Below are 12,974 nucleotides of genomic sequence, written 5' to 3' on the forward strand. Positions count from 1 at the left end.
TAAAATCCGGATGCACACATCTGATCAGTTCGGGCGGCGGGCGAAAGTCCCCAGAGGGAGAGTACGGTAAACGAAAGCAGCCGCACTCGGACACCACCAGCGCTTCCCATTGCAATTGGATGAAAAATATGTTTCGTTTGACCAAAGTATACAACTTAAAAGGATCCACCTTTGTCAGGGCATTATCCAAATGGAAATGTGAAACTGGGGGGCTATCAACGCGAGTGAATGGATATTCTTTCGCGAGATCCATCTCCCGGAGACGGGCCGTCACGTTACTTTGCATACGGCACGTTTCTATGACAACGCACGATAATTCCTTCAACATCCATTCCATTTATCATCCATCCATTCCTTCAACATCCATCTTGTATACTAAGGGGCGAAACACTACTAAAAGTAGCCAATTTGTCAAGAATGAAGACGTAGGTCACACGAGTACTCGATCGGGGGACCCGATTCAGCGCACGGGGAAAGTTGCAGACGGGAGGTGGAGGGGCACGGGAGGGCAACGGAGGTCGGTGAAGGGGGGTGAGAGGGGATGGGAGGGGGGAGGGAGGCACGCATTCGGCCTTGTCCCACTAATCACTTATCCTTCCGCTGTAATTCAGTTGGCCTCGGCTGAATCATCCAAACTTGTATCAACGAAGGCGCAAAGAAAATCGACATGCCCTCCGAGCCATTTCGAACATAAGACATGACTGCGTGAACAAATAAAGCCCAAAACAGGGCGAAGAGGCAATGAGTTTTTGTGAAAGTGAAATCTTTTGCGTGATTGTGAGTGTCAATATAACACCATAAACACAGTAATCAACCCGAAGGTCGGTTTAGTAGGTGATGGTGGAGATCACCCAGTACTAAGCCCTATACGGCGTGTGAAATTCACACATCAGGGTAGGGGGGCCAGTTCCTTTCCCTGTGCCGGTTATGGTTTCCCAAGAAGACCTGGTACCCGAAAAATCACTTCAGCTTGGGTGGAGCTGCAGGTGCCCAGAGTGCCTCTCCCGGGAATCGAACCGGGGACCGTCCGGTCGGCAGTCCAGCGCCCCCTGGACTACCACGACCGTATATACATGTGTATATATGTATATTATATATATATATATATATATATATATATATATATATAAATATATATATGTATATATGTGTATATATATGCATATATATGTACGTATACATATATATATATAAACATAAATCCTTTGGCGTAATTGAAGATTGAGGGCCGTGAGTAAAGGCGAGTATACTGTCCACACAGACGACGCTCCCACCTCAAACAAGCCTTGGACTCATAACTACCCCCCCCCCCCCACCAGCCACACCCATAAATCGGAGGTAAGCGATCGCCACGGGCAGTTTCCCGCGGTGGATGGGTGCGACCTTTAAGTCATTTCCAGTCGCGCGGAAGGCCAAATAAGGTCGGCAAATCCGTTCACCGCAATCCGGGTCCCACAACTCGGCAGTCCATCTCCAGCGCACACCCCGACCTCCCCGAAGGATTTGTTTAGAGGGGCAAATGGCGGAAAAGGCTCCCAGTTGCCATCGAATGGGGAGGCCGTCTCGTCCGCCGTCCGGACGGCGGGAGTGTACTGATCCGCCCTCATTACATCGGGGAGAAAGTGTTTTGCGCGAAAAACGCTCGAAAAAGTATCGTACATTTCGCGAACTCATAAAAAGTATTAAGTAAAAGAAGTTGATTTATTGGAAGTCTTTCGGTTACCATTCTAAATTGCAATTTTGGTGATTTCCAACTTGCGGAGGGAAATGGAGGCATCTTGCTCACCCATCAGTAATAGTATGTAGAATGCACCATAGATGGAAGAAAGTGAAAGCTGCAAATATAAAAAATAATCAGGAAACATTTCCATGCATTAGCGATTCTCAGAGAAAACGTTGAGCGGCGATACGGATAGTCCCATTGAACTTGGAATGATGATTTCTGATGCACCCAAGCCTAAAAAGAAGTAGATGCAGGAAGCAGATCCGTCACTCGAGAACCTCCGCGGCCAGCGCACCAAAGCCACAAACAAGTGATGGAAACACTAAGCCAACGGCCACGGAGATTGAAAATGTAAAATGAACGAGAGGGGGAGGAATCGCTGGCAAAACGGCACGAGTGAGGAACCCTGTCTAAGGGGGGGCTCGAGGCCCCTCTCCAATCCGACCACGCACTATCGGTCCATCTCCAGGTTAACAAATATTTATCAGGAAAAATACGCTTCTAATTCCAAAACATTAGAGAAAAATGGTTTTTTCCACATGTTCCTATCGACAGTAGAGTAATATTGCCCAAAAATAAATATGATCTACAGGATCCTGCTGTACATCGGAGGCCAAAGAACAAGATTAGTTCCATTACGGACAAGAAAACACGGAGTTTGCCATAACTACTGGTGTTCATAGAGTAATTGACAATGGGTTACCAAGGCCGCCATATTAACCAAATTTTTAATGCAAATCAAAACGTAATGATAAAATTTTACAGACATTTTACATTTCACAATATGAGTTAGTTGGACTACCCATCCCAACTTGCAACAATTTCATATTTTGCTAAAATGGCAATGACTACTGCACTCACAGCAAGAACCTATCCTTTAATAAAGGGAAGAATGGTTAAAATATTACGCTTAGACAAACAGAGCGGCCATCCGCCCTTCGCCCGCTCCCCTCGGCGTCCTCATAACCGTCCTGTGGGAGCACGCCACGCCGGTCGGAGCGGCCAACGGGCGAACTGCGCCCTCTCGCGGAAGGAGGATTCCACCAACATTTCCCCTCCTCCCCATCCCCCACCACATCCCCCCGTCTCGCGGGCGCACCATCTCCCGGAGAGATGCAAACACGCCTAACATTCGCCGCACGAGGTCATAAAACATCAGCGAGCGGACAGCAGCGCCCGCTCACGGCTGGACGAGCACCCAAGCGACGCAGCGACATTCAAAGACAGTTGTGGATGATATTATTCAAAAGGCGACACCCGGGAGGGCTATGAACTAAACACTCGGACCGCACGAGATCTAGAACAGGAAGGCGGATTCCACGGTTTGCGAAAACCCGCGGGGAAATTAAAAAAAATGCAATCTATTCTAGCACTTCCGCTTCCTTCCGGAGAAAATAGAATAATAATAGACTATTACCGTCGATCGCATTTTAATATAATTATATCATTTTAACCTCGCAATTGGACAGGACGACGTCCATGCCACCGATGGCTTTCCCAATTGGCGACCAGATAGAGATTGAATCTCTCGGAATATGAGTTTTTAATTCCAAACGGCAGGCGGTCTCAATCCTCAGGTATGGATCACTCTCGTCACCTCGCTCAAAAACCTAAATCCGAGAGATAAACGAGAGAAAATAAAGAGGCAGTCACAAGCATCGGACTTGCACGCCATTTCGATTACGACGGGCATGACCTGGAGTATAATGGAAAATTTAAGGAGGGGAGTGTATTACATATGTAGTGGCGGCCAAAGAGAAAAAACGTCACGCACCCGCAGGAAGCCATCATTTGCATTTCGCAATACGGATGGAGGGAAAAGGAGGGGGGGCGATCTGAGTCCGCGGAAAAGCCCCGGCATGATTAAAGGCGAGAGGGAACCACACCACAGATGCGAAGGCAATGACACCACCGCGAGAAACAACGAAAACGCATTGCACCACCCTGCGGAAAATATTCGGGGCGAAATGAAGCGGAATTTGCAAAACGCCGGCGCCATACGAAGGAGGAAGAGGCGAGGGTACTCCGAACGGTCGCGCCGAAGGGGCGGCGACCCGTGACCCTAAAAACTCAGGCGACGAGGCAGGGTGAGGGGGAGAAGGCGATGAAAGCCGCGGAGGTAATGGTGGGCCCAACTCCGCGGAAGAGGGAAATAAAGGCGGGGTGCGGAGGAATGCGAAAAAACAGACGCGATAGAGAGGGGTTGTAAGGGAGGGGAGAGTTACGGTGGGCGATATACAAAAGCAAAATGAGACACTTGTTTAATTTCGCTCTCGACTGGAAATGAAGCGATTTCGAATGAGCGGCACAGACAGAGATGGCGGCACGCGCCGCGGGAGGAGGGGGCGGGGGTGGAAGAGAGGGAGGGGGAAGAGGGGAGGGAACAGGAGCCAGGCTGATGAGTCGCGGATCCAAAAGCGTTCATCCAAAAAGAAGGAGAGAGCGAGAGAGTGGATGCGAGCGTAAGGATGGAATGCGAGGGAACAGCGAATACAAAAATACTACGCCCCGAGGGCCCTCGGGGGCGGGCACCCGTGGCGGAGGGAAAGGAAGGCCAGGAACACAATGCGGCGGCTAATGGGCACTTCTCAAACGCCTACGCCACTTGTAGCAGATAAGAACAATTTTATACACATCCATATAAACATTTTTATTATATATATATACATATATTAAATATATAGCACTAGATTACTGTGTTTATGTTTATATATATATATATAAACATATATATATATATTTATATTTATATATATATATTGGATGGATAAAATTTTATATATATATATATATATAAACATATGTGAAAATTCACACATCAGGGTAGGGGGGCCAGTTCCTTTCCCTGTGCCGGTTATGGTTTCCCTGGAAGATCTGGTACCCGAAAAATCATATAGCTTGGGTGGAGCTGCAGGTGCCCAGAGAGCGAACCCGGGAACCGAACCCGGGACCCTCCGGTCGGCAGTCCAACGCTCTACCCACTGGACTACCGCGACCTACATATAAATGTGTGTACATATATATATATATAATATATATTATATATATATTATATATATATTATTATTATTATTATTATTAGGTAATCTACCGGTTGAGTTAGGTTTTTGGATGGATAAAATTACTAATTCAAAAATTTGTGACCCTCAGCAAAACACAACGTCCTACTCTATATCAGGTCCCTCTTCATCTCTGAGTACTTTCTTCCTCCCTTCATCCCGTCCAAGATGCCTATCCATTTCCTTCCCTTTCCTCGTTTGCCTGACATTCTACCCTCTATCACAGTCTTCAACATCCCACTGCCGGTCAACACCCCCTTCATCCACTTTTCCTGGCTCCATAGGATTTCTCCCAACAAACCCCTCTCTTCGCCCACCATACCAAGTACTTCCTCATTTGTTTTCTTTTCTGTCCATTTCATATATATATATATGAAATATATATATATATATATATATATATATATATATATATATATATATATATATATATATATATATTTAGGTTTAGGAAATATTTTTGCCCTTGTCACCTGCTTAGTTCCGCCTTCCCCACCCTCCTGTGTTCGTCCTTTAGATGTGCTCCTATCCCTTTTCGTTAGATGTTTTCACAGATAATATATGTTATATATATATATATATATATATATATATATATTATATATATTATATATATATTATATATATACATCTATATATATATATATATATATATATATATATATATATATATAACATATAAACACAATATATTTTATCATACGAATCCGAGAACTATTTGTGGGCAAGACGGAAGTTTAGATGAGAGCCTATCAGAAGTCTGTTTATAGCAGATGTTCGCCCTCCGAGAGTTATACTCGGAGGGCAATAGTGGGATTGCTATGCAACGGTCAACAGGAAACAAAAGCGAGAGAAAACAATCAAGAATGACTTGCGAATTACAAACACAGAAAAATGACACACAAAACCCGAATGCGACAAGTCCGACCGTGGATCTTCGACAAATAAAAATGAAATAAAGAGTTAAACGCTTGAAAAGAAATGAAAATTTTCGCACTGCATTGCTAACCAAGGCAAGGAAGAGCAAGGGATATTGACGGTCGATAGGTGTCAACCCGAAAGTCGATTTCATAGACGATGGTAGAGTTCACCCACTAGTAGTACTAAGCCCGCCGACGACTAAAATTCGCAAGTGAGGATACGGGGGCCAGGTTCTTGTGTTAAACGGATTACGAAGACAGAAAGCGGAACTTACGGCGTACTTAAACAAAATCAAAATAATTAAATCGTAGCCTTTTTAAAATGGCGCATCAAATATCTCGTCCAATAGTAACAAATTCGCGTCGAGGAGAACCATAGCATTTACGTCCGATATCAGTGTAGCCGGACAAAGATACCCGAGGGCCCACTACAATGGTTCCTGCCGGAGGGCACGCCGCCGGGGACTAATCGAACGCTGGCGTTCCCCAACGAAGGAAATGTGAGAAAAGGGTTCCGCCGATCACGAGTTGCAAGGCTAACACCGTTCCCGCCAAAACGCGAATCCGTCATTCAAAAACCAATCACTGAGAATTCAACCCACAGAGATTTCCCCAAGCGGAGAACACAAGGGGCCCAGCATAAAAGCTGGCCCTCAATGATTGACTCCCTTTTCCGCAAACGCTACCATCTTTGTAGCCTTTACAAATTTATTTTTTCCACCCCGAAGAGGAGTCTATCCTAAAACGGGGTTTCCGTATTGTTTTTGTTATGTTTCCATCATATATTTTATATATCTCTTGTACACTGTTCTAATACGGAAATAAAAACCTATAAAACTGAACTGAACTGATTGACTCCCCCACTCGGCGCATAGGACTGCGCGCATCCTTCCGACGGAGGGTGGCGACAATCCAGCTTCCCACGCCAAGACGCTTGTTCGCACGCCCTGGCCGTCCGCAAAAACCGACTCCAATTTGAGTAGGAGAGGGGGCGGAGGGAGAGACGAATGGGATAGAAAAGATCTCGCAACTTAAAGACGCCAACGCTTTGAACCACAACCAATCACACGGGAAAAAATATAAATCTCACTGCCCCACGACCCGCCGTTGCTTCCATCGGCTGCCTCTGATGTTCATTTTACAAAAACTGACTAATAATTTAACTTAAACATAATTACTTACTATTGAATCCGGGAACAATATAATTTTTACGGTCAACTTCGATTAAAAACATACATTTCTCGGTTAATTTTCGCGCCACGTATCGAAAATAAATTCTTCAAAACCCAAATTTAAAATTTCCAAAACAATATTCCCAACGCAGCCCAGAAATGTTTGGGATAAAGCGGATGTCCCACCAGGCCATGCATTCCAAGTCCGTCGACCGGACTCGGATAGACTTGCCGAATGCCGCCTCCGTCTTTCGTGCATGTACTTGGCGTAGACATCAGGTACGCTACTCGTTAAAACTTGTATAACGCCATGGGATTGGTCATCATAATGAACTTATCAAGAGTGGGTCCAGATGCCAGAATTGATTTCGAGAGTGATATGGAAACAATGTATGATTGGTAAATATAAATTCCTTGTGTAGTTTCAGAACATTGATTGCATTATGACCGTGGTCATTTTAAGGTGACCCTCTGATGCTCATTACTCCATACACGACGCATTTATCGACAAGAATCCGGATGCTCTGCATGCCGAGACTTCCACTACAAATGCACCCACTTAAATACTTCCATCGGTTGAGGAAATCCGTGTTTTTGCAGGTAACGGAGCGAATGTTAATTTTAAAGATAAAATCTCTCCAAAAAAATGGGAAACAGGTTTCTTTTGCGATGATCTTACAATGTGCCACTGGCCTCGTGAGAGCATGGAATGGGGAGATCACTGTGGAAATCAATGTTCACGCGAATGATACCGCACCTGGATAATTTTTAAGGGCGACATAATTTTTACCAACTTTTCAAAAGGCAAGCAGCCTCAAGTGTGAGGTCTCTTATTAATTAATCTAAATCTCAATTCATAGCTATCCTCACTTACCAGCTGCTCGCCTCACATGCGAAATATTAACTCTGGATACCCAAATGCACGTCGGAGCTGTAAAAATTATTTCCGTCACATAAATTAGTCAGCATTTATTAACTTTTATGTTCGCTCTGATGCAATGCACAACCATATAAGGTGAGCCATGAATCGGATAATTAGATGGACGTCGGAAAGTGTCAATTGAGTGCGCCTCGGACGCTTCCCAGACGGACCGCTCGTCTCCGCGCCCACGTCGACTGACTACTCCGGCTCATCCTCGGTGGCGACAAATAAATCCGGCCGGCCGGCCGGCCCTGGCCGCGCCGCCCGCGAGCGGCACCCGCTGGGAATCGCGGCGCGAAGAGGCGAAAGCAGAGAGAAATCGGCGCGGCACCCGTACTACGCGCCGCGCCCACGAGAGCACACGACACCATCCGACGCACCATCACCAGGGCGCTCTAACTTGAGAAAACTTAAAAGAGCCCTCCAAACGAATGAATAGTGGGGGAATATTAAAATGCACCAGAAATGGCGAGAGATTACTCCTCGCGGGTAATGCCTAAACTTGAACAAGCGCCGAGAGTTTGCGGCCTCCGAAATTACACAAATTCGAAATTATTCGGGATACAGAGAAAGGCCCGCGCGGTGAAGGACCACTTCAAAGTGTCCCTTGCTAATTATTGCATCCCTCGATTCACTAGGCAACGGAAGCACTGAAACATAACACGTCCGACTTGAAAATAATAAATAAATATAAACCAATCAATTCTAACGATGGCAGAGGAATGATTCTAGAGCCGCATTTGGTAATCGACAGAGAAGAGATTGAGAAGTTCAGGGAAATCAATCGCCCTACTCATAGGAATCCTCCTCCACCTTACATCAATCGAGGCCACAGCAGCAGGTAAATACCTTATGGCATACACCCAATACTCTTAGACTGGTGATCTAACACCCCCCGCCACATGTCCTCGTGGCGGCCTGAAGGGTACGAAAAATGTAGAGGCGACTCCCTCTGCGGGTCACCCTCTCTCCAACGGAGAAGGCCCATTTGGAAGGCCGAACGCCTCCATATGTCAACGAGGCAGTATTATTACTCCATGGTACGCGGGATGACTCAAACCAGTGACGCGCAATCTTAGTCTATCGATGGGCCTCACTAAAGGTATGGGCGGAGTTTGCTTCGTAATAAATAATGAATTCACTCAGGAAATTTTAATTATTTTATTAGGTTATCAAGAATATGAAGTAACTAAAAAAATATCCCTTGATTAAAATTCAACAACGTAATATTGCTTATTTTTATTTCACCACAAAGAGGAAAAAAGAATGTGAATTTTAAAACAAACCAAATCAATAGCTGGCCGTGGATTGTGCCACGCCTTCTCCTGGTCATGGTGCACGGTTGACATGCATGCACCAGCGACTCCCAACCTTCTCGGCCTATCATTTCCAAACTCAACTGCCTCCTAACAAGTCCCATTTGAAAAATGTTCATTCTCCTCTTCCCAATACACCGCTTCCCCAGAAAAAGACTATATTCTCCCCTTTATTCATAGTATCCAGCATCCCCTTGTCTCTCGGTATAATATCAATCGAAATTTCAAATTGAATTTGAGAGAATATGACTTACATAAATTAATTCATACTTTCTCTAGGGCTGAGTTTTCGGGTCCAGTCCACCATTACAACAGAGTAGGGCGAAAACCTATCCGAGGCCTCGTCTGCCCAGGACAAAGGAAAAATTATGTCACATCCTAATTCTCTTAATCTGACTTATCGGGAAAACAACCAATTTCGCCTTTTTTCCACATACAATAATTCTTCTCAATCTTTCATTTATTAAGGAAGATGTATTTGCTTTTACAAAAACACAGTTTCGAAATAATATTTTTTCGATGCTTAAATAATCATGTATTGTTTCAGCAAATGGGGCGATTAATTATCCCAGTTCCTATGCTCACGCATGGCCACCCAGCCAGCCCAGGAGTCCTCGAGCCCAGGATTATTTGAACGCACCATCGATTCGCGCTATATTTCCGCGACAACGGGAATCCCTTCGCAGGAACCAAACTTCCGAAACTTCCTCTTTCCGCGGCGGCGGAGGAGCCCTCGACCGCTCTCCACTCGAAGCGCGATCCACTGCTCATTCTTTCACAACGCACGGGCGCGACCGGATTAGCGGGATCCAAAGTCGGACGCCTAGTGAATTAAAATTCGTCCGGGCGAAACACGAGTCTTCCGCATGGTCTAGCGTAACGTTTCGGGCACACCGTGAGGGGTGGCGGTTTCTTAGCGCCGCGTCCACCACCTTGCCACCCCTCGCGGCGACGTGAAGACTTTCGGAGATTTCTCTCGTGGTACATGAAGGGATACGTCTCCCCTTTCAGCAGACGCGTAAACACGGAAGAAATCAGAGGAAACCCAGTGGGCCAGGGAACATTATAATTTGCCACAGACCTTCCTACAAGACTTCCAGTGTTCCACGAGGATGGACCATTAAGCCATATCTACTTCTCGACACCGAAAAGACACGAAAAACCGGTCGCCACAGGCCAGATCGCATGAAGCGAATCAGGCTCATCGCGAGTGAAAATGCGAGCCGCCAATGTACCGGACAGCGCTTTGAATCGCGAGATCCTGCCAATTACCTCCGAATGACCCAAAGGAGATCATTACTGATGAGCGAGTACAATTAGTGCCGAAGCACTTGGGTCGGCTGGTGAGCAGCAGTTCTGTTTCTGTGTATGTCATAATACGAGAGAGGAGTGAAGCGTGGGGTGGGGTGGGGAGCGAAATGGGTGCTTGCGTTGCTCGGCTGGTCTCGAGAGGGGTGGGGGAATGGAGGCGGGGAGGGGGGGCGGCACGGAACGAGGCCGAAGAAAGCGTCGACGAAGGCACACGGGGGAAGGGGAGGTATATGGCGCGGGTGTGGTGTAAGATGTGTGCCACCTAAATTGGACACCCGGGTGGGGGTGGAGTAAGGCGTGAGAGGGTGGGGGATGATTTTCCGGGGTTATTTTTTTGGTAAGTGTTAGGGAATACCGGAGGGCGTAAAATGGAGGACCAAGAGAAATAATTCAGCGAAGAAAACCTTGGCGAGACGACACGAGGTTGAATGGGAAGGGGCGATGTGGGAAAGAAGGTTCTTCCAATGCGCCAATTCCGACCGAAACAATGGGAAACTTTGGCGAACGGGACTGCGGAGTGCAGGGAAGTGTTCTCTGCGAAAGGAGCCCGCACACGATATAAATAACAGACAATAACAATCCGAAAAGAGGGGCCACTCGACGAATCGGAAATACCGCAATGGTCCGAATCAAAGACGGCCAAGAAAACAGAAAGAAATAAAAACAGTCTCCCCCACCGCCTGCTTACCTTCGACTGTTTACTGGGCCAGGCCCCGCGAATGCCACTCAAAGAGCCTCCACGCCTCTCCTCGCACTGCTCGAGTATTCCTTCCCTTCCTCGTCGACTGTGTCGAAATCCCGACGCTGCCTGCCGCGCTGTTAGTCCGGGATTTCCCCGCTTCGCAGTGTCTTGCGGTCTTTTCAACAAGATGTCAAACACTCGTAATCCAATCACGAATGATCGACACTCCTGCTATGGCTCCCACGGATCGGGGAATAACGACACCTGGAACGGTATCTGCCCCTTGATGCTCGGAAAGGCGAAGCCTTTCTCTTTAATTCCTCAGAACCACACACACAAACCAACAATCACACGACACACACCAAAGGCGCGCTTGGCTACGATATCGCAGTCCCCCCACCCCACCCCCCGATGGCTCCTCTATCAATTAAAAGTTATGTTCCAAATATCCTAGAAAGAGAGTGACACACCCTTGGAATTCTAGAACTAAAGAAGTACCAGTGAAGTGAAAATATCTTTTCCGTGAGACACGTTGAGGAACACGCGAGGGAAAGTTTACACCCCTCCGCGGACGAAAAATATCCTCTCGAGGAAAAAGTTATCGTCAATCCATCGACGCACCGTTGTCCCCTCTTCTTCTTCGCACACAGCTCCGATTAAAAGATAGGTTCCCACACTCCACGAGAGTCGAACACAGGCCAACACACACACAGACACGGAAGAGTAGTCCGGGGCCAAAACAATCAAAAAAAAGACCAAATTAACCTTTCCCGACGGGCACCTCGTCAGGAATAAGTTTTTGTTTCCCTTTTAAATCGTTTCACACACACACACTTAACGGTCCCCTTCGAACTCAAAACGGCACCACGATCATCAGTCTCCCAATCCGCATTCGTAGGCGGATAAAAAATATATGACAGAGACACGAGGGACACCTCCCCTCGGTTACGTGCTCGACTGACGGATGCAGGGGACTGGCTGTCGTGTCCGTCCGGGGACTGTTGTCGCCTTGGGGCGCGCACGTACGCGTTTATCCGCTGACGCACATACGTCCCTCACCTTTCCGCGTGCGAGAGACACTGACTACTTTCGTGTGTGTCGTGGACGTAGGGATTATTATCTTGAGGAGGGGTGATAGGGGTACGAGTTGGGGGAGGGGAGGAAGGAGAGGGAGGTTCCGCGGGGAGGGGAGGTCGCGCGCAAGAGATGGAGCAGCCACCAGGCGGATGGCCGGAGAATCACCAACACCGCGGTGGAACACACAAACACACACTCAAAACGATGGGCGCGCTCTCTCTCCGTCTCCCCCACACAATCACAAGCTATAGAGAGCCGCCGTCGCCCGCCCCGTGGCGTGCGTAGTGTGCAGAGAGGGGTGTGCTCTCCCTCGCTCGCTTCGAAGCACAGGCACACTTAAAAAAAAGCAGAGATACAGCTCTCTCTCTCTCTCGTCCCCCGCCTCCTCTGTCTCTCTCTCTCTCTCTCCACCGAGCGACTTCCTCCGCCAGCCACTCACATTCTACTGAAACCAAGACCCCGTCGGCGCAGGCAGGCAGGCGGTCGGAGGGTAGGTTGGGAGGGAGAGGGAGGAGAGGGGAGGTTCCTGGTGAGTGCGCGCACGGGGGGGAATGAGACGAGGGGGGGAAGGAGGGAGGAGGGGGACACCGTGGCGGAATATTGGAAAGTGGAGGGAGGAACGCGGAGAGGCGGGAGAAGGAAAGAATATTATCAACTACTTCCGAATATCTCACGGGATAGACCAAAAATGAGCGGTAAACGCATGGGCAGATGGTCAAGCATGAGAGGAGCGTTCTTATCCTCTTTAGCTCCCCGAAGCGACTGACTCGTGTCTCCATCTTAAGTTTAAAT

The 12,974-nt window shown here is 47.5% G+C and overlaps 1 protein-coding gene across 1 annotated transcript in view; it reads right to left on the reverse strand.

Annotated features, from left to right (window-relative positions):
- The window catches only part of LOC139687724 (translation initiation factor IF-2), a 74,275-nt gene extending 62,023 nt beyond the window's left edge, over positions 1–12,252 (reverse strand). The window contains exon 1 of the mRNA XM_071584988.1: positions 11,112–12,252. The gene's annotated coding sequence lies outside the window, so the exon portion shown is untranslated. The remainder of the gene's footprint in view (positions 1–11,111) is intronic.
- Between the last annotated feature and the right edge of the window lie 722 nt (positions 12,253–12,974).

The sequence above is a fragment of the Hetaerina americana genome, unplaced genomic scaffold (assembly GCF_022747635.1).
Source record: "Hetaerina americana unplaced genomic scaffold, ioHetAmer1.1.p SCAF_2, whole genome shotgun sequence".
Lineage (NCBI taxonomy): Eukaryota > Metazoa > Arthropoda > Insecta > Odonata > Calopterygidae > Hetaerina > Hetaerina americana.